The 22,408-nt window shown below is 41.3% G+C and overlaps 1 protein-coding gene across 1 annotated transcript in view; it reads right to left on the bottom strand.

Annotated features, from left to right (window-relative positions):
• The window catches only part of PKP4 (plakophilin 4), a 234,729-nt gene extending 216,098 nt beyond the window's left edge, over positions 1-18,631 (bottom strand). The window contains exon 1 of the mRNA XM_054722743.1: positions 18,393-18,631. The gene's annotated coding sequence lies outside the window, so the exon portion shown is untranslated. The remainder of the gene's footprint in view (positions 1-18,392) is intronic.
• Positions 18,632-22,408: the final 3,777 nt, after the last annotated feature.

Genomic DNA, 22,408 nt, shown 5'->3' with positions numbered 1-22,408 from the left:
AGCTTTTCTGTTATAGACACAATTTCAAGACCCTGGTCCCAATCTTGAACCAGGCCGCCAGCCTAAGCCCCTTCTCAACAAACACTATGGAGCCACCAGTGTGGATGGATTTTTCAGAGCCTTGGAGTTAAAGGAGAGAAAATGATAGCAAATCAGCAGGTTTTAATAGAAGAAAAGTTTTAAGATGAAGGTGAGCATGGTTATGGATGTAGCAACAAAGTCAAAGAATCTATCTATCTATATGTATACATATATACATACACACACACGCGCGCGCGCACACACACACACACACACACACACACACACACATATATAAAAAGAGGTAATATGCAAATTAGGCCAGGACTCCGTAACGGGTCACGACCAGACAGGAGGAGGTTCACACGCAGGTAAGGCCTAGAGCGGAGACAGAGACAGGGGGCCTGCCTGAGCCGGCGCGGCAGCTCAGGCATTCCCGGAGCAGACACAGGCAGGGGGGCCAAGGGGCCCTGTGAGTCAGGCATGGGTCCTGGCCCCCCGCCGCGCCAGTCCGGCCTCCCACCGCCAGTCCGGCCTGACTTCCGCGGCGGCAAGAGCTGTGAGTCAGGCTTGGGTCCCAGCCCCCCGCGGCACTGGTCTGGCCTGACTCCCGCAAGGTGGGAGGCGGGGTGCCGCTAGGCCTCTAGTAGGATTAATAATAACCAGGCAGTTAGTAGGACATGCTATGAATCACTTAGCAAGAATTTTCTTCTGAATGAAACATCAGTTGCTTAGACATGCAAGTTTAATTTTTGTTTAAAATACTGGGAGAAATCCTACATGAATGGATTCCTGAATTAAATTTAGTATCAGATTTAATTTTTATAGTCAAGAACAATTAAATTGTCTGCTTGTATTTTCTGGATCATGAGAGCTATTCTCACTGAAATGTCTAATGTTTTGCTCATTGTCAAAAAAAAAACACACCACCTTCAAATGCTGACATGAAGAAGTGTGCTTTATTTCAAATTGTGCACATCACTGAAGTAACAGAAGCACATCACACATATGAGAGGAGACATACTGGAAGCAAAATTCATCTTTTCTCCTAGTTGATGTGACAGAAGCAGTAGCATCCAACCTAAATAGTATCAATGAATGTCTGTTTTAATATTCCTTCAATCTTATTCATAGTTAAGAAATCAGGATAATTTCCTTCTATTAACTGCCATTTATTGAACTAAGCATTATTTCAAAGAAAAGAAGCACTAGTCATTGAAAAGTAATTCCATTTTAGATACCACATTAAACTTAACAAAGGCATTTAAATGTTTCTGATTACTGAAAAATTAAACATGCTTAAATTATTCATTCTTCTTCAACAGACAGCCAAAACTTAAATACTTCTTATCAAATAATTTCTAAAAGACAGAGTGAAAATGTGTTCTTCCTCAGTTCTTTCCCTACTCCAAAAGCTTTAACAAGCTAAGCACAAAACTAAAAATTAAAATGAATCAAGAAAAGGTGAACAAAAAGCTCTTCCAACTGACTCTATCAGTTCTAAAATGTCTACACAATCTGATTGAGTCCGACCTGAACACTAGATACAGCCTATGTGTTCCCCCTGAATAGGATCAATCACCTAATTTCTTAAAAGCAGAGAAATTAAGACTATAAGCTGTAACATAGACTTTTGTTATACAGTAAATGATAAAAACATGAAATTAAGGCATCCATTTAAAGCAGGGTGGGGAAAGTCTGGCCCATGCCGTATAAGGCACAAGAAATCATTTGGTCTGGCCCTGCCAAGGCAGTAGGGGTGAGTTAATTAAATGTTTAACCAAATATAGCAGCAGGCTAATTTTTTTCTAATATATTTTATTGATTTTTTACAGAGAGGAAGAGAGAGGGATAGAGAGTTAGAAACATCGATGAAAGAGAAACATCGATCAGCTGCCTCTTGCACACCTCCCACTGGGGATGTGCCCGCAACCAAGGTACATGCCCTTGACCGGAATCGAACCTGGGACCCTTGAGTCCGCAGGCTGACGCTCTATCCACTGAGCCAAACCGGTTTCGGCAGCAGGCTAATTTTTAAGTTGATAATTTTGTATGGCCCGCAAATGATATTATAAATATCCAAATAGCCCTTGGCAGAACAGGTGATACTCTAAATACTATATGAATTATATTTCGCATATGGGTTAACTTACTCTGTATACCCAAATTTCTATGTGCTTCAGGCATTTTTCATTTTCATTTCTGAAGCAAAACTACAAATCAAAAATGCCCAGCACATTTTTTTTTCCTTCTTTACCCCCAGAATCATGGGACATTTTAATACTAGCTTCTTGAGGACAAGCTTTTTGCTGCCCTTGTAGGTCTCAGCATGCAGACTGTAGAGAGGAGAGTAAATGCTCTGGCAAACTCCCAGTTACTACACAGATGAAGACATTCAAGCCTTTCTGTAGTCAGTAATGGCATTTCTGAAATCTCAGAGGCACCGCTGCTACTATCAAATCATTTCTAAGAGCTAATGTCCTTAGTATAAAATGTAAACAAAAGGAACCCACCAAGTTCAATTCCATCCTCCCCATCCCTAGTACTGGACCTCAGAAATAAATTATTACTGACTAGAATTCACTAATTTCCACTTAAAATTTCAAAACATAAGCCAATACAAAGTTGTTTTTTAAATTTGATGAGTTTTTAAGCAAAGGCAAAAATATTACACATTCTTATACATCAAATACTTTCCATAACTCATTAATCAAATATTTACTAACTACTGAATAACATCTATTTTGTTTCAGTATGTAGAACTGAACCATAAGCTCCACTTATAGCAATTTTAATATCCTTTTTAAGTATTACTGACTCTTGTTCTAGCTGGGTAGCTCAGCTGGTTAGAGCACCTTCCCCATACACCAAGGTTGTGGGTTTGATCGCTGGTCAGGGCACATACAACAATAAACACATAACTAAGCAGAACAACAAATTTCTCTCTCTTTCTCTCCCTCAAAATCTTTTTTTTTAAATAATTTTTTTGTTTGTAAAATGAAGGTAATATATCACCTATTTTATAGAGTTATTGGAAGGACCAAATGAATATTAATATAACGCTTTGGAAACTGGAAAGCTGTGTTATTTTGCATCATTACCCCAAAAGCATCTATCATTTTATTATTTACAACTGGTCCCAGCTATTCTCTGCACCAGTTCCAATAAGACTTTCTACAAAGGAAATGTTCTGTAGCTGCTTATTACTAGAGCCAATTGCCATACGTGGTTATTTAGCACTTAATATGTGGTCAGTGTGGATAAGAAACTGAATTTTTAATTTAAAACTTTAAATAGCTTATGTGGTCAGTGGCTATCATATGGATATCACAACTCTATATGTTCAGAAACTTATTTTTCCCATTGTTAAAAATTTCAAGAGATGAAATTTCATTTTTCTAAACCAGTTTCCACTCTTTTCAGTTTGGGACAGTACTATATAAAAATCAAAGACAACAACTTAGAGAAGCAAACCACCACTTAATACAGCTTGTTTGACAAATGGGATCTTAAATGAAGTCTCCAATACCAAAGATAGGCACATACTAGGTGCTTAGAAAATAACTTTTGCACTTAGCTGGTGGTTCAGTTGGTTGGAGTGTTGTTCCGTACACCAAAAGGCTACAGGTTTGACTCCTGGTCAGAACAGATACCTAAATTGCAGGTTCAATCCCCAGTTGGGTTGCATGCGGGAGGCAATCAATCAATGTTTCACTCTCACATCAATGTTTCCCTTTTTCTCTCTTTTCCCCTCTTCCTCTTCTCTCTCTAAAAATTAATAAATATATCCTCAGGTAAGGATAAAAAAAGAAAGTAACTATTAATGAAAGGACAAATGAGTGTACATCTTAGTATGACCCAATTAGAGGTTGACCTTGTCCTCAACATCCCCAGCCGACACAACCTCTACTTCCTGAGTGACTTCTTGAAATATTTCAGTGTGATCAATTATTTTACATAGAAAATGTACAAGACAAGAACCCTTCCCTTAAGAAACTAAAATCTAGCTGGAAGAAAGACAAAAGTTAAGCAGTAGAAATTAGCAGTCCAATACAACAACAGAAAAACCAATCACCATGGAGAGTTTATCATTAAAAGCCAGAGAACAAGTAAAGACATTTGGAGGAGAGATGACCACTGGTCAGAGAGAGTGGTCTGAGAAGGTCACACACACACTAGAAAGGATTTGAACTAGGTCTAAGAGGCTATGAATATTTAAACTTCGAGTGCAGGGAGGTAGGGAACAGTGAGTAAAAACTCCTTTTGCTGAGGTGGAATGTTCAGGAAGGAGAGTAATTAGTGTTTGATTGTGAAGGGCCTTAAATGGCAGGCAAGCTAAGGAGTTGGAAGTGATCCTGCAGGGTAAACAACAGGGAGGCATTAAAAGTTAGAGGAGAGAGGGACAAACTAAGGTTATAAACAGAGTATTTAATTATTCATTACAATGATGGCTGTGACACAGTCCTAACCTGGGCGGGGCTCACAACATAGCCAGCCAACACAGATACAGAAGCAACTCCAACTCAAGGTGACACATGTTCATAGCTGAGTTAGGTACAAAGTGCTAAGAAAGGCCCTACGTGGTTTGGCTCAGTGGATAGAGCATCAGCCTGGGGACTGAAGGGTCCCAGGTTTGATTCTGGTCAAGGGCACATGCCCGGGTTGTGGGCTCAATCCCCAGTAGGGGGCGTGCAGGAGGCAGCCAATCAATGATTCTCTCTCATCATTGATGTTTCTATCTTTCTCTCCCTCTTCCTTCCTATCAGAAATAAAAAATATATAATTTTAAAGTGCTAAGAAGCACAAAAGGGAAGATTTAAATCTGGAGAGAAGGGCCAAGGAAGTCTTCACTAAGAAGGGGTAATTAACCTTGAAGAAAACCATGGGCTCACCAGACAGAGAAGGGCATATTAGTTACCTATTAGTTACCTACAGAAAAAGCCTTCAAGAAATATACAACTTGTTGGGAAGATCACATTTCTGCAAAATTAAAGGGCTCTAAGGTTATATCATTCAAATATAAAGAACCAAATCTTGAAAAGCTGTGTTAAAGAAGAATGTTATTGTATAGTTCTATTTTAGTAATGATTGCAGCCATCAATTGTCCTCTCAGCTATGACTTCTGAAGACCATGAATGCTAAAAGCATTAAAAATATTAGGATATACATAAGCAATACAGAACAAGATATATAATAAAACTAATTAAATGATCTGGTGGTATTTTAAGCTATAAAAAGCAACATATTTGACATTCAGAGTAGAAAAAATCCGATTATCAATCGTGATGACTTTATTTAGGCCAGACATCATTTCAACATTTTCCTCTGGCAGAAATTGTATACAACACTCATGCAAAAATCAGAAAGACAACTAGGGGGGAGGGGGAATGACAAAACTGTGCTTTATTGAAATGCCTTCTATTCTAGAAAGAAAGAGCCCTTGCCTTTAAAAGTATCAGATGTGCTTGATGACTTCCACCTGACAACTGGATCAATTCCAAATACAAACAAGGATACTGTCTGCATGTTACATCCCCACTTTGCCTGTTAGCATGGTACACAATAAACTTTTTTTCTTCAAGAATATTATCTACAATTGTTTACATCAAAAACAGGTAAAATTCTGTAAGAGCCACATTAAAATATAGTGTTTTTATTAGAAATTAAATACACTTGATGTCTAAAACAAAACAGAAAAAAACAACAAATCCTAAAGTCAAGTTATAAAGCAATTTCATGAATTCCACTTAAATTCAGGAGGTAGTATCTGTAAAACACTGTAACAAAGAGAAAAGACTTGATTTTTAAAACAAATTCTGTAATTTACTGAAACTATAAAAATAACTTTTAAATTACCAAGATCTCATGTAATTCAGTGTGTAATTATAGAAAGAAAGCTCTAAAAAATTATAATTTAAGCTAGCAATTGCATTCCGGGACATTTACCCCCAAGAAACATAAACATAACTCAAAAGCCTATATACTGATATTTATAGCAGTTCTATTTGTAAGTTGAAAATTATTATAAATTGAACATAAACCAGGCAGATGTCCTTCAATAGGTGACTAATTAAGCAAACTCTGGTCCATGTAACAACCTGGATGAATATGTAAGAACTATGCTGAGTGAAAAAGAAAATCCTCCAAAGTTACATTCTGTATGATTCCATTTATATAACAATCTTAAAATAACGAAAGTATAGAAATGAAGGACAATTCATGGTTGCTAGGAAAGGAGAAGATAAAAAGTGGGGGTGTAGCTATAAATGGGCAACATGACCCATGTACCCCAAGTGATAAAAATGTTCGGCATCTTGACAGTATCAATGTCAAGACCCTGGTTGTGATATTGCACTACAGTTCTGCAAGATGTCACCATTGAGGGGAACTGGTTAAGAGGTACACAGGATACCTGTATTATTTCTTACTAGAGGCCCGGTGCATGAAATTCGTGCACGGTTGGGGTTCCTAGGCCTGGCTGGTGATCAGGGCTGATCAAGTTTACAACCCCCCACCCCCGCCTCCCCACCTCCTCCTTCCCTCACTCCCTCTGTGCCCCACCACTGCTGCTGGTCACCCACCATGTTCCATGCCACCCCCTGGTGGTCAGTGCACATCATAGTGAGTGATCAAACTCCTGTTCTCCTGGTCGAACTCTCGAGGGGACACTTTGCATCTTAGCCTTTTATATATATAGACTAGAGGCCCGGCGCACAAAAATTCATGCACTGGGGGGGGGGGGGGGGGGCGGGGGTCCCCTCAGCCCTGCCTGCGCCCTCTCGCAGTCCGGGACCCCTCAGAGGATGTTCCCCTACAAGCTTAGACTCACTCCCTGGGGGATCAGGCCTAAGCTGGCAGTCAGACATCACCCTGGCAGCCTAGAAGCCCTTGGGGGATGTCTGACTGACAGCTTAGCACTGCCACAGAGGCGGGAGAGGCTCCCGCCACCGCTGCTGTGCTTGCAGCCCTCAACCCAGCTTGTGGCTGAGCGGAGCTCCCCCTGTGGAAGCACACTGACCACCAGGGAGCAGCTCCTGATTGAGCATCTGCCCCCTGGTGGTCAGTGCGCATCATAGCAACCAATCGTTCTGGATGTTCTGCCATTACAGTCAATTTGCATATTACCCTTTTATTATATAGGATAACTGCATGTGAATTCATAATCATCTCACAATTAAAAATTTAGTTTTTAAAAATTATAATTTATTCAAATCTTATAGTGAAAACTTGAGGTAGGGACCACCAAAATATTTGAGTATTTCTTTTTTTATATATAAGTTTTTATTGATTTCAGAAAGAGGAAGGGAGAGGGAGAGAGAGAGAGAGAGAAACATCGATGAGAGAGGAACATCAATCAGCTACCTCCTGCACGCCCCCTACAGGAGAGCGAAGCGAGCTGGCAACCTGGGCATGAGTCCTGACCAGGAATCAAACTGTAACCTCCTGGTTCATGGGACGATGCTCAACCAACTGAGGAACACCAGCTGGGCTGAGAGTATTTCTAACTACATTGTTAAAGTCAAAGAATATTTGCTACACCTATTACATCAAAACAAGCTATAATATTTCCTATTTTATTACTTTTAATGTTTATATAATTATATAGTACTAGTTACACTCGTGTCATTTTCCTCTGAAAAACTTCATGTACTGAAAATTACATCTACTTTTGATCTCAATTCATCAGCTAAGTTATACAAAAGGTACTACTAGTTCACAAAAGGCAAGGACACAAAGTTTGCTGCCAACACCTGGCCAAGGAGGCTGGTCTTGGTACTTGCCCGCTGCACATGAATAGTCTGAGAAAGAGCACTATGTAAACTTCTCTCACCATAGCTATAATCCAAGCAATTGAGATTAGAATGTATGGGAATCAATGTTTAAAATCTGATAATTAATGTTTTAGTAAGGAATCTGATAAACTATTTATCTAGCAAGTTGTATTACAAGGGTAATTTTTTGTCAATGCAGTTTTTCCACTGAAACTTGCATAAGCTAAGAAAAGCAATTTACAAAAGGAAGGAGGGCCCATATAAGGCAGAGAAAAATGTATCTAAGAGTGGTAGGTAAAGGTATGCCGAGATTAAAATTCAAAACTTGTTCACTCATTTATAGGTATCTAGAAAGACTAGAGGTCAAAATAAGTCATGTTAAAAGACCAAGTCCCTGCTGTCAAGTTAGCTCAGGGAAGCAGGTCATGGGGACATGGAACCAATATACTGATTGGTGGTGGTCTTATACATAATGTTGCTTCTATTGAAATTGTATTCAGAGTGCCAAACAAGTGACTCACAGAAAATATTTTGGAAGATTGACACCTGCCAATATAATGTCCCAAAATTTCAGACTGACAGACTTTTAACAGCTGAATTGTTTATCACAGCAGTTCTTGAGAAAGTCCAATGGTCTTTCTGATCCCTTTTTCAGTGCTTTTAAATACCGACTTTGTTGCTTATTTAGTCAATGACAAATTGACAATAAGTGGAAAATTCCCATCAGTGCATCAGTCTGAGATTCAAGGTATGATTCAATGAGATCATTTATTCTAGCAGATGTCACAAGAGATTTTCAAAACATTATTCTGTTTGTTCATAACAATGGAAGGGAATATTTGCAATAATAGATAATGAGTTTGGACTTACAAAGGCAAAAAAATTGCATAAAAAATAAAGAAAAGCACAAAAGACAATAAACCAAAGCACTGCTGTATGAAAATAAGAATTTACTTAAATGGCAAGTCTTGAGGCATAAATTAAGATTCTTCATAAATAATGCATTTTCATTGTGATCGATTATTTACATAAGCTATATGGTAAAGTATTCCAAGAAAAATAACCAAAATAATAAATTTCATGATTAAATTCTTTTCTGAAATCACTATCTTTTCATTGTTAAGGAACACTTTTTCAAATGCAGGCTTTTCCCAAAAATCCACTGACAGTTAATGCAACAGTCTATCTAGATTCTGATAATGTATCAAGTAACATACAGCTAAAAAGTAGGGTTAGCTAAAACCTAGTTAATACAAAATCATTTTACAGCTCATCCTTAACACAGACCAATTTTACATATTTATTTATATACCTAAGTTTTCTAGGACAATTTTTTTCCAGTGCTTGTGTCCCTATCTTACCTAACTAGATTGAAAAATTAATCAGATTTCTCAAAGGTGGAGACTCTCAATAGTGAATCCAACACACATTGTCCACTCCCGGGGGGAAATCATTTTTTGTCCATGAGGTCCAGCACAATCTGATATAGAGCGAGGGATTAATGAATGTTGGCTAAACTCAAATAAATGACATCTTTTAAAATAAGAGGTATTTAAAACAGGATACAATACTTCACACAAAATAGGACTCCAGCAAATATGTGAAGCACTAATTGTCTTGTCTGCTAGCTTGGACCCCAGGTGTTACTCAGGAAGAAGATTACTTCAAACTAGATCAGTCTTTGTTTCCCATTCAATCCAGGGTACAGGTGTCAGAAAACACGATGCACTTCACTGCAAAGTGGTTATTATGGGTTTACATTTTACAGGCGTGTTTACAATTCTCATGAACGTATGGAAACTGAAGAGCCTGTTCAAGTGTTTACTTTGATCATGACACTGAGAATTCATGTAATATTGCATACATTAGTAGTATAATTGATTCTCCTTTTTGAAAATAATGTATTTGTTCCATTAGCTAAGGGAAACAGCCAATCTCAATATTTTAAATTACGCTGTGAATGTATACATATGCAAATTTTATAGGGATTATCCCTACCCCAATCCCCACCTTTGTAGGGGGAAAGCAGAATCTAGGAGAAATTCTCTTCATGGGATTCTGAAATTGCTTAAAAAATATATACAAAAAATCCCACACATATCCAAGAGTACTAATCCAAGCAAAACATCATCCTATTGACATCCACCACAATTTCTAAACATCGGTAGGTTGTCTATACACAAAAAATTAGAGTTAAATAAAACATACCTATATTCTATAATGGATATAAATCAGTGAAATTCTATGAACATAAAGTGTTCATGGAAAAGTAACATGTTTTCAGAGAAACAACTGTCTCAGTTATTTAATTTTTTTGAGGACAAATCAAACCAAAGCAAATGGTAAGTGGGTCTTTCTCATTTTAACAAGACTATTCCCCTTTAACCACCACCTAAAATCCCCTTCTATTTCTATTTAACTTTTTGGAAAATTTAGTCTCAATCAGGGCCTAAGCCTCAAATGTGCAAAGAATCCAAGAGGGTAGCAACTGACTCAGCCAGTATGAAGTCAGTTTGTCTGGCTGCAACACACATTTTTAGGAGCTGAGCATTTCAGGTATATAACCTCAATTTTCCCCCTTATCATGGAGGCTAAACTGTAATTAATTCTTGAGGAGAAGACAGTATATTCTTGCTTGGGGGGCGGGGGGTAAACAGGGGGAAGTAATCAAATGAGAATCCCTGATGTTCTAAGAGTAGTGGAATACATTTTATACAGTAGATGAGGAAACTAGAGCTCAGATGAGTTAAATGACTTGCTCAAGGGATGCCAGGACTGGAACTAGCGCCTCTTGATATCTACTGATTTACATCAGATATCTTCCAAATTTCTCTTCTAGTTTTTCTTGCTTTGGTAGTTTTCTGCCAATTTCAGTTGTGGTTACTTGTGGACAGAAAAGGCAGCTGATGGAGTTAATTTACAAGCTGCATTTTAGTCCATAAATGATTAACACTTTCTAACACTTCCTTCATGCATTGACTTGATTAGACATTGTATAAAATGACTGCTACTTAGAATTACAAATGCAATAGTTGTATACATATTTTAACATTTTGTTTTACATTTTGCAAGTGTTTCCACTTCAAGCTCCTGTAGTATGATACTAGTAGTCTTCACCGTTTAAACCTATCAGTTTATTAAACCTCCTACAAGTGATAGTTATGTTTGCATGCCTCTAAGTATTACCTACACAAAGAAGTTACAACTTCCCTACTTTAAAAGGCCCTCTATCTATATATATATAAAAAGGCTAATATGCTAATATGGAGTTCCACCAGGAGAATGAGTTCGATCGCTTGCTATGACCTAGGCTGACCACCAGGGGGTGGCGTGGAACATGGTGGTCGACCAGTGGTGGCAGGGGGGTTCTGAGGGAGCAAGGAAAGGAGGAGGTGGGGAGGAAGGAGAGGAAAGGAAAGGCAGGGAGGCGGAGAACCTGATGGGCCCTGATCGCTGGCCAGGCATAGGGACCCTACCCGGGTACGAATTTCATGCACCGGGCCTCTAGTAGGAATTATAAATCTGAAGCCTATATAATTTTATTAACCAATGTTACCCCAATAAATTCATTCAATAAAGAAAAAAAGGGGGAGGGGCCCTTATTTCTTTTGCTGGATTCTCTTTCTTACAGGTAATTTCTTGCTAACTATCAAGTTCACAATAATTTTAATTGTTTGCTTCTTCCCTGAAAGATCCTGCTTAGATTCATAATCATATTGACTAAGATCACAGAACGCAAGCCAATAATTTGCCTGGCATATAATATAGTACATGCTACAGAAAGCATCATTAAGTACTACAATATAATAAAAGTAATGACTTATATTAACTCACTTGTCTTCACAACAACCATACGAGGTGGATACTTTTATCATTCTGTTTTATAGGTAACCAAATAAGATCTACAGAGATTATATAATTTACCAAGTTACACACCTGGCAAAAAGAAGTGCCAGAACTGAACTATGACAGTCAGCTGCTAACCACCACACCTCACTGTCTTAATGACACTTAAGGGTTTCACTCAGTGTGAAGGTGCAGCCCAAAAAACTGTCCCTGGCCTAATGTATCAGTTAATTTTGGACTGGGATGAGGGTAGACAGCAAGACCTTGAAAACATTATGTGCTTTTTTCTCTTTTCCTCACTTCCTAAAATGACATTGTTTTTTAAGAAATCTATTTAAGATGAACTTACAAGAGATTCAAAAGTCTCAAAAGAGAACCCCAACTTCCTTTTTGCTATGATTTGGATTAGGAGGGGGAACAGGATGGATTATATACATGAATGCTTAGGAAACCCTTTTTTCTTAAAAACGATACAGAGGACTTTGGGAACCTTGAGCTGAAACATACCTTAGATCAATGCAATCTAAACCCTGAATTTTTACTAATAAAAGGGGTAAACTATAGCCCAATGCTAGATGGTTTGCCAAGGTCATACTGTTCAACCCCAGGTCTCCTAATTCTGACTTAGTGTGCTTTTCATCTCCCTCTCATGTCTGCAATTTAAGAGACAGCTTATAGTGGACCAGAATTTCAAATATCACCTACCCAGTGTCTTAAAAGTCCATTAGTAAATAGGTTGTGGGTGTCTATGAAAAACTGTATTCCGTTTGTCAGGTCCCCAAAGCCTGCACAGTACCCTAATAGTCCCATTTCAACTACACATTTTACCTAACTTTCATATATAATATGATTTTATGACAAAAACATACATCCACTCTAAATTCAACCTGAAGCACTAGGCACCAAATTCTATATTCTATGTAAATGGCACCTGAAAAGGGGCTTTCTCTGCCTCTCCAAGCAGGCAAATGCATTGGTGTTGTGTGTGTGTGTGTGTGTGTGTGTGTGTGTCTGTGTGTGTGTGTGTGTCTGTGTGTGTGTAAGGGGAAGGAAGTGCCAGACAGGGAGGGGTCCAGATTAGTGAAGATCAGGATAAACACCCTTGGATATTTGCAGATCACTAAATTTCTATTTAATATAAATGATAACTACAGAAGTCAAACATGCCTTGCCTGTTGAAAATAAAGGGTTACTGGCTCCCCCAGCCACCCCACCCTTCATTTGTGAGTTCTGGACTTTGTGAGGTCTGTCTCCCTACATGGATTGGCATCTACCCAATCAGAAGGCATTATTCAGTTCAGGAAAAATGCCTCACAATGACATGATTTAAAATAATCCAGACATTTGCATATTTTAATTTATATATTTTACTAGAGGCCTGGTGCATGAATTCGTGCATGGGTGGGGTTCCTCAGTCTGGCCAGTGATCGAGGCCTAATGGGAGGGCCGGCCAGCTAGGGGGGTGGGGGGCCATGGGAGGTTGGCCAGCCAGCCCTCCAATTGGGGCCAATGTGGGGGTTGGCTGGGGGGAGGGGCTGCAGGAGGTTGGCTGGTCTGAGGGAGGGACCCAGGAGGTTGGCTGTGGGAGCGCACTGACCACCAGGGGGCACCTACTGCATTGAGCGTCTGCCCCCTGGTGGTCAGTGTGCATCATAGCGACTGGTCCACCAGTTGTTCCAGTCGTTCGGTCATAATGGTCACTTAGGCTTTTTATATATATAGATAGCATTTTAAAAATTTAAAATCCAAACTCTAATGACATTTTATCATCTACTATAAATCATCCTACATAATAAAAGGGTAATATGTAAATTACCATCACTCCGCTACACCCACGATTGGGCCAGCAGGAGGCGCAGGGGGCGGGACTCGGGGTGGCCGATTGGGCCGGTGGGACGCTGAGCTCGCCAGCGGCGCGAGCTCAGCGTCTGCACCACAGCTGTGCTGTGGCACAGAAGGGGCCTCTGGGGCAGCAAGCCCACGTCCTGCTGCGGACCATCAAAAGCGGGGAGCGAAAGCGGGGGAGCTGGCTGGCTGTCCGCTCCGGCACCAGGCCTTTCAAAAGCCTCAGCCGCGCCAGAGGCTTTTGAAAGGCCTGGTGCACCAGCCGACAGACAGCCAGCTCCCCCGCGATCGAAAGCGGGGAGCTGTGTGTCCGCTCCAGCACCAGCGGACCCCCTGCCATCAAAAGCGGGGAGCAGGCTGCTAGCAGTGTCCACGGAGCGTGCTAGGCTTTGTGGGGCAGTGGATATGGCCTGGATGGCAGGTTAGGCCTAGGGGACCCTACACGTGCATGATTTAATCATGCACTGGGCCTCTAGTATGAGTCATAATAAACTATATTATCAAGACTATGAATAATAAAATTATCAGCAATGTAGCTGACATTTATTGCTTTATCAAATAAAAATAAATCTAAATTATAAAAAGAAAAAAATTTAGACCAATGACAAATGAAATGTCTGCAGCATTCTAAGCTTAATTTGAAGTGCACCATCATGTAATGTCCCCAATTTAGTTATGGTAACACAGAGCCTGAAAGATAAAACATAATTCCACTGAATTATTACAGTAGCAATGTGAATATCCGAATGCCCCACAACACCGCAACTGAAACTAGCAAGCACATGAATTATTGCTCTTTGTGACTTAGGGCATATCCGTGCCCTAAAAGAAGCCTGTTATTTCTTATTGCTGGGCATCAAACTGACCTGCTGTCTGCTATCACTTACTAGCAGTATATGAAGCCTCTGGCCTTATATTTAGATATGCTTCAAGTTTCTCTCTCTCTCTCTCTCTCTCTCTCTCTCTCTCTCTCTCTCCCTCCCTCTCTCTGTCATCTGTAGTGACAGTTTGGATGATAAAATGTTTACTGAATTTTCCAAACATATCCAGTTCACTTGTGTTATGTTTTAGATTCTTCTTCCCCCTTTCAGTGCAGAAAAGGCGCTACAAAACCATTTAACACATTGAAGAAGTAATTATCTCCCAGTATACTGAAGGTGTGAAGGCAACTCCCAAAGTGACCTATAATTCAGTGAATGTTTATGCCCTGGAATAACCTCTACTTTATCTTCCGGTTAAGTATGAAGGTATGATGTCCATTTTAGAATGAAGCAATTTAGGGATTTACCTCTTGATTGAAATAAAAATTAAATTAGAGAGCATTTTCAAAATATCTTAGTATTTTAAGTTATTAAGGTGAAGGGCTGGACTTAGCAAATTGGCACCATCCAGGGTATGAAAATTCTGTATTTAAATCAATAACTGGTCAACAGCAGGGAAACCATTCAGTTTTAAAATTGGCAATAACTGGATTTTTAAAAAGTATGTGTATTTAAAGTTTTTAATTAAATTTACTTTTCCAATTTGTATAGAACAGGATAAGAAAGAAAATTGCATGTCTGACTTAATTTAGACTTCATCCAAATACTCAGATCTTACAATTGCTAAAGGTTTTATTAAACTGAGTTCGGTAGTAGATTCTTTAAATTCAAATTATGATATCAGAACTAGTCACAGAATTAATTTGCTTTATTCTTATAAATGTGGAATTCACATACTTTTTTTTCCTGGATGAATGCTAGCTGCTCCCCTTTCTACTTACCTTCTCTCATGCTTTCAATCACAACCCTACTCCCCCCTATCTCCCTCCAAAAACAGTATAGATAAGAATTAAGGTAACTGGACACTTAGTCCCCCTATTTGCAATCTTCAGTATGACATAAAACATGAAATGCCACACCTTTTCCTTACATAACAGTGGGGGATGGGGGAGTAACATACTTGGTCAAACATAATTTGTTGTTTATGACTGTGAACCTGTTCTAAAACGTCCTCTCTCCAAATATGTATAACATATAGAATATATTCCTAACTGAAAGCCCAACTTTACTTAAATGGGTAAAACTACTTGAACAGCCAATCCTGCATATACATTAACTATATACTCGAAGGGGTTATTTCAATTTCCAATGCAGTAAAGAAACTAAATGTGCTTTTACTTTCTAATCTTCACATCAAATCAAATAAGCACGTTAAACTCTGCTGTAATATATTGTTACATAATATAGTTCCTGTTGGCATCTACAAACATCTCCCAATATCCTGCACAGTGTTGCTAACTATAATTTAGAGCAGCGATTTTCAACCTTTATATCTCATGGCACACATAAACTAATTACTAAAATTCTGCAGCACACCAAAATATATGTATTTTTTTGCCAATCTGACCAAAAAAAGTACAATTTTGATTCTTTCACTCTGGAAGGCTATTTATTGTGTTGGCTGTTATTTATTTTTTTTTTTAATTTGACAATCTAAGGGAAAAAGAGTTCAGTCAGTATCCCTGACTAAATATTCAGGCATTGCATGTTTTAAAAATTCTTGCAGCACACTGGTTGAAAATCGCTGATTTAGAGTTAAACCTCTAAATTGGAAGGTCCACAGGTCCACTTAACTATGGACATACCTGAAAAACAATGTAGCAGCCAAAAAACACAACCTTTCTCAGTGCAAAGGTGTTTTTCTTTCCTCTTTCTCCTTTCCATTAGGTCTTTAACTAAAAGGTGATCATCTTATACTTTTCAATGCCCTTGATCCAAGCAAAGTAGGAGTTGGAAGGCAGCTGAGCAATCAACTTATATTCCTGAATCTGATACAAAATAACCAAGTGTGAAGAGGCTTACAGTAAACTCAACCTCCAAAGCAAACTGTGTCACACACATAGTAAGCTTTTCAACATCCAGAAACATTTATTTTGAAAGCCAGTTGTCCTCATTTTCATAATGCCATTTTCCATAACTATTCCACAGGAACCAGCAATATACTGCATTCAGAAAGAGAAACAGTCCTTTATTTTCCCTTTTAAAAGAAAAGTATCTAAGCCTAATTCTAGAAAAGCAACTTCTGTCATACATTTATCTTTCTGCTTTAAAGAAAATAAAATGACCAAAAATGTATAGTAATCAGTATTGAATTTACACATAAATAATTACCATTTTTTAAGGTTGTAGGGGTATATTATTTTTCAAACGCAGTAACAAAGAGAAAAAGAACTGCGACTTCAACTAATAAATTACATCTTTAAATATACATGACTGTGTTGTCCCCATGTTACTTTCAATGGTAACTGACACGCCCCGAATTTAACTGTACCAGACAGTTCTATCTGTCCCATCGCTGACCAAACACTGCTTCTCTGTTTCTATTCATTATGTATTATAAGAGGTCTAAACACAACCCAGTATGATGAGAAAAAAAATGCAATTCTTATGACGGCAAAGTGATGCATTCAAGATCTCTTTTGCACTACATCCCTGTCCATGAGCATTAACAGACATTTTTTGATAGAGCTGCAAGCTCATTACACTAAGAACCTTCGGCACCCTTTCCTGCAGGTTTTCAGAAAACCCTTGGGGGAAAAAAAACCAGGCACAATTCAAACCTTGCAAAACCAAACTTGCCAAGAATCTTGTGCAATGATCAATAACCTTGGCTACACTGCCATCAAGCCCCAAATTCACGGTCCTGGAGACCAATGCAGCAAAAACCCAAGCGAAAGGCTAGCTGAAGCCCAACAGAACTGCTGCGCTTCCCCTCGGCTGCCCCCCTCTGCCGCATGGAGAGAGGCAAGGGGAGGAGAGAAGTCGAGTGAACCTCACCAGCTTCCAAGATGCTCCGGTGACCTCTGGCTGCGCGGCGGGTGCTGGGCGAGGAAGGCGCTAGAGCAGCCGCGGCGGGCCCTGCGGACGCTGCCTCTGGTGCATTCCTCGCATTCCTGCACAATCTGTCGCCAGCCGAAGAGCCGGTGGCGTGCGTGTCCCCCACCCCCACCCGGACACAGACACCTGCCTATTTGCTGCGCCCCGAGTGGCCACGGCCGCCGCGGCGCATCTACTGCCCGCACTCGCTGTTTGTCGCACTCGGCCAGCACACAGCCAAACCCCGGCCCGCCGCTCAGCCCCTGGCTTCCCCGGGAAGGGAAAAAGGGAAGAGGGCCGGCCGGGCAGCCCCAGCGCCGCCGGGAAAGGACACCCGAGCCGCCAGCGGGGTGCCGCAGCTCCGCTTCTACTCCTGGCAGGGAGAGGAGGCAGCGGCGGCGCAGGACGGCCGGGGCAGCTCGGGGCTGGGAGCTGGAGGGGTGGAACGTGAACACACGCCGCGAGGAGAGCGGGGCGCACCGGGCAGAGCGGGGCCGGCAGGGCTGGCAGGAGCGCGGGACTCGGGGGCCACACGCGAGACGGCGCAGGCAGCAGAGAACGTGCGAGGGGAGGGGAGGAGAGCAGGAGGGACGGACAGGCGGCCCCGAAAGCTGGGGAAGGCGGGCGCCTCGGGGTGCTGGGGGCGCAGGGCGGAGTGCCAGGCGGGCAGGAGCGGGGGAAACCTCCGGGCAGAAGTCCAGGAGGACTCGGCGCGGTGCTCAAGTTCGGGGCTGGGGGCTCTGGATCCGAAAAGGCCAACGTGGGTAGGGGTCCTGCGCGCCGTGTAAGGGAGACCGGAGGAAGAGTAGTCACCGGGAAAAGCAAATGGAGGTGAAACTTGTGCGCCTGCCGGGGGGAGGGGAGCAGGCAGGCGAGTGCGGGCAGGAACACGAGGCGGGGCAGGAAAGCCGAGGCGGCTGCGAGGCGGTGGGGACTGAGTAACGGGAGGGAGGCACCCGCACCCCTCGCGGGCAGGTCCCGGCTGGGGCGCGAGGGCAGAGGTTCTCGTGGGCAGGAGTCTCCGCGCCCTCCCGCGAGCCCGCACACTTACTTTCCAGGCGAGGCAGAGGCCGTCGTTGCTCCGGGGATGAGGGGCATCAGCGCCGATGGGTCGCCGCTGCGGCACCCGAAAAAATTGAAAAAGTGCCGCGGGCGAGCGTCCGCCCTCCCCTCCCTCCCCCACCCGCCCCCTCCCCCGAAGCGGCTCTCCCACCACCCCCGGCGGCGGCGGCGGTGGCCAACTTGCCCCTCTACCCCGTGCCCATGGTGCCGCCTCCGCGACCGGCAACCACACAGACTCAGCCCCGGAGCCCCCTCTACTGCCCAGAGGCCGCCGCCGCCGCCCGCCCAGCCGCCAGCCCGCCTGCCCAGCCAGCCCCGAACTCCCGGGAACGTCAGCACGCCGCCGTCTCCGGACCTGGCCTCCGCCAACCCTATTGGTCGGGAAGAAAAGGCTGGCCCTCCCTATTGGCCCGGCCCTCATATTGAACGGGCCAATGGGAACTGCGGTTTCAGGTCGCCATAGAGACCGATGCTGTGAAGAGGGAGAGGGCCTGGAGAAGGTGCGGAGTGCGGGTGAAGGGGTCTGTGGTTTGGGGCGCGGGAGGCGGTCGGGGAAAGAGGTACTGGGGGATTCCCGGGAGCTGGCTCTGAAATCTGGAGCAGCTTGTGCTTTGCCTCTCTGTCAGTGCCACCTGTGAAAGGTAGGGTTTGTCCCCTGGCGTCAGAAGTAGGAACAGCTGAGCCCCCCTAGACGAATATTTGAATGTAAGAGCCTAGGAGTGAGTGTTCCACTTTCCCCGTGGCTGGGGAGCCCCAAAGGTTATGCCCTTTGATCCTTGACGCGCGTGCAGCTTCTGCGTCTCCAGGTGAGTTTGCACCCCATCCCTTCAATCGCTGCTTCCTGTCGTCACTGAAACTCCTGAATTTTCCTTGTTCATGCCAGCCACTCGCCCTTCCCTGGGGCTGATCTTGCCTCAAATTTTTGGCTCTTCAAACTTATAGCCCTACCTAAAGGATACTCAAGAAAGGATTTCCTTTGAATGATATTTCGGTAAAGAAACAGGCTGAGGTATTGTATAATGGATGTCATCAGCTCAACACTTAAGATAATGTGTTCCCTGCTTCCCAAAGCAAACCTCTAATCTCTCTGTTGAAAGATATTTATTAAACACCCATCTGTGTGTGCATTCTGCACTATGAGCTTGACAGGTGTTTGCTCTTTCCCTTAAAAGGTTATAGGTGGGGAAAGACACGGATGACAGAGTAAATCCATACTTCTAATGATTTCACAAGAGAGTAAAGGAAATAGATTACAGTTGATGGATTTTATTTTCTGGGTATTTTCCAGTTTATCTCTAAATCTGATAACACTGAGCCATGGAATCAGTGCACACAAAAATCACGTGCTTTAATAACAACCTTTGATTTAAAGTTACTTTGTGTTCATTTGTCAATACCAATTTTTTTTAAATAACTTTCCTATTTAGATACTGGCTATTAAAGTGGAACTTCATGAATACATTAGGCTTTCAAGCATTATATTGCTCTATCATATAGCCACCAATATTCTTAGGTTCCTTCTTATGGTATACTAATCTCTTTAGTAAGAAGACTATGTTTATGTTACTGCCCCTCAAGTTGGAGGGACCATATTGTGAGAAAAAGCTAATAGAATTTTGGAAATTATAAATATCTTGTTGAGAGAAACAGATTAATGTGTGTACAAGCTATATATGTCTAATTATTGTCCTGAGTTTTAAATTAGATAATATGCTTTGTTGTTTTTTTATCTTACTGTATTTGAAGATTATAAACATAGATAAGAATTATTAATTCGGTTCCTTGATTAGAAAAATATTTCTCACAATTTGTAGTAAAATTGAACTTATTCAATAATCCTATGCAAGGTTGGACTGCAGAACAAAACAGCTGAGCATATGAGTGTTCCCCCTAAGCATTTCCCAAATTGGGAAGGAATTATCAGGGGCCATGGAATGGTGGCTCGTTTGCCATCATGGAAATTAGATCATTATGTTTTTTATTTCTGACTTTTTGGTGTTTGTTTATGGGGAAATGGACAAAATGCAACTTTTTATAAATAAGACTCACTTTTAAGGTAGTAATGAATACAAACGCATATTTGGCTACCTGCCTTAGTGAAAGCCAAACTCGTGAAATAGGTGCTGGTAAGAAGGAAAATGGTTTATTCAAGTTCTGGCAACCTGAGAAGATGGCGGACTCTTGTCCTGAAAAACCATCTTAACATCTCCGTGTAGGCAAGGGTTTTTATCAGGAAGGAGAGGGAAAGCAGAACAAAGAAATCAAGGAAGGGGGCTGTGGACCTTCAGGCAGTATTCTTGCTTGTCCTGATATAGGTTTTTAATGTCATCTGAAGTCTTGTAATCAAGTCACCCCAGACCCAGGCAGCATCCAGAACAACCTGTTTCTACAATGTGCTCAAAAAAGGATGTTAGGGGTTTAAGGCAAACATGACTAACCAGGTCTTTATTTTAAGGCATACATCCTGTTTCCCAACTCATGGAGAAGTATAGTTCATTATATGTTATTTAATCAAGAAAGTTGTTTTGTTTCTTAGAATAAGATTTTGTGTAGGATGTGCAGGGCACCTTCCCGTAGGCTTTGATTATGGATCTTTATGGTCAGCTCCATGAGTGGGCCTCCTGGTTGTTTGTCAGCTGACTTCCTGGGGCAGGATGTCTTAAGGTCAGGCTGCTCCTTAGGTTCAACAGGAACTAAAACTGCAGATCCCTGTAAATTATACTAAAAAAACAACAACAAAAAAACTTCTAACATGCAAGCTCTAGTTTTTTTTTTTAATTTACCTTTATGGTTGAAAGTATTACAGAAGTCCCCTCTTTTTCTCCATTTACCCCCTCCACTCTATATCTGCCACCCCCAGGCCTTCACCATACACAAGCTCTAGTTTTCTTTTAATATTTTTATTGATTTCAGAGAGGAATGAAGAGGGAGAGAGAGATAGAAACATCAACTATGAGAGAGAATCATTGATCAGCTGCCTCCTGCATGCCCCCCACTGAGGATCAAGCCCACAACCCAGGCAGTGCCCTTGACCAGAATCAAACCTGGGACCCTTCAGTCCTCAGGCCAACGTTCTATCCACTGAGCCAAACCGGCTAGGGCCACAAGCTCTAGTTTTGAGGGGGGAAATCAGGTTAGAGTAATAAGCTGGAGTTAACATTTACTAAGAGTAAAATGGGTTTCTTTATATAGATTTTTACTAGTTTCCTTGGTGAGTACATTCTTATTTTAGTTCTATTCAAAGATTAGTAAGAGAAGTGTAAAGTTTTTATTCCCTGATACACTAACAAGATATCAATGATTTGGTTTTTAAAAAAATGTAATAATACTGCATGAAAGGAAGATGTGTCCAATGGAAAGAAAAGAACTTTCCTTTTTTCTTGCCTTGGGCTAGCATAGAAAGAAGAAAACAAGAACCAATTGATCTTTTTACTCCAGTAATCTTTTCTTTTTGTGTTATTCTCAGGTCATATGTTTGAAGAGTGCTTTGATACCATATATTTCATGTTTGTAATTTAAAATGTTACTAAAATCCACCATGAGTAATGTCCCTAAAATGTTTCCATTTAACATTATTTTTTTCACAATCATTATGCTCATTTGAAAGCTTTCTTTTGAACTTGCTCCTATACTACCAAGCATTGTTGAATAAAGTTTACAATTTTGTTCCACTAAAAGTTTATGCTTTTCAGCCTTGACTGGGTCTTCATTGATGCTCTAAAATCTTTTTCTTATCAGTAGGGTGATTATCCAGGACACTTATCCAGAGTGCTTGTCCCAAACCTGTCCTGTTTCTGCTGTCCTTAAACCCCCGCTGTACTTGGTCTTCTTCCAGTTCTGCAGATGAATTTGTTAGGGGCAGAAAGAGAATATTGGGGACCAGCTACAGTTATAAGAAATATTAATCATGCTCTGTTAACCATGATGGTTCTGTACTGATTAGAGAAAGCACATTCTAACCTGCCTGGGAGTTGTAGGCCCTGGGACATGGGAGCCAGCATCAGA

This window comes from Eptesicus fuscus, chromosome 11 (genome assembly GCF_027574615.1).
Source record: "Eptesicus fuscus isolate TK198812 chromosome 11, DD_ASM_mEF_20220401, whole genome shotgun sequence".
Classification (NCBI taxonomy): Eukaryota; Metazoa; Chordata; class Mammalia; order Chiroptera; family Vespertilionidae; genus Eptesicus; species Eptesicus fuscus.
Note: the sequence above shows the minus strand (reverse complement) of the source record. Positions and strands in the feature narration are given on the sequence as shown.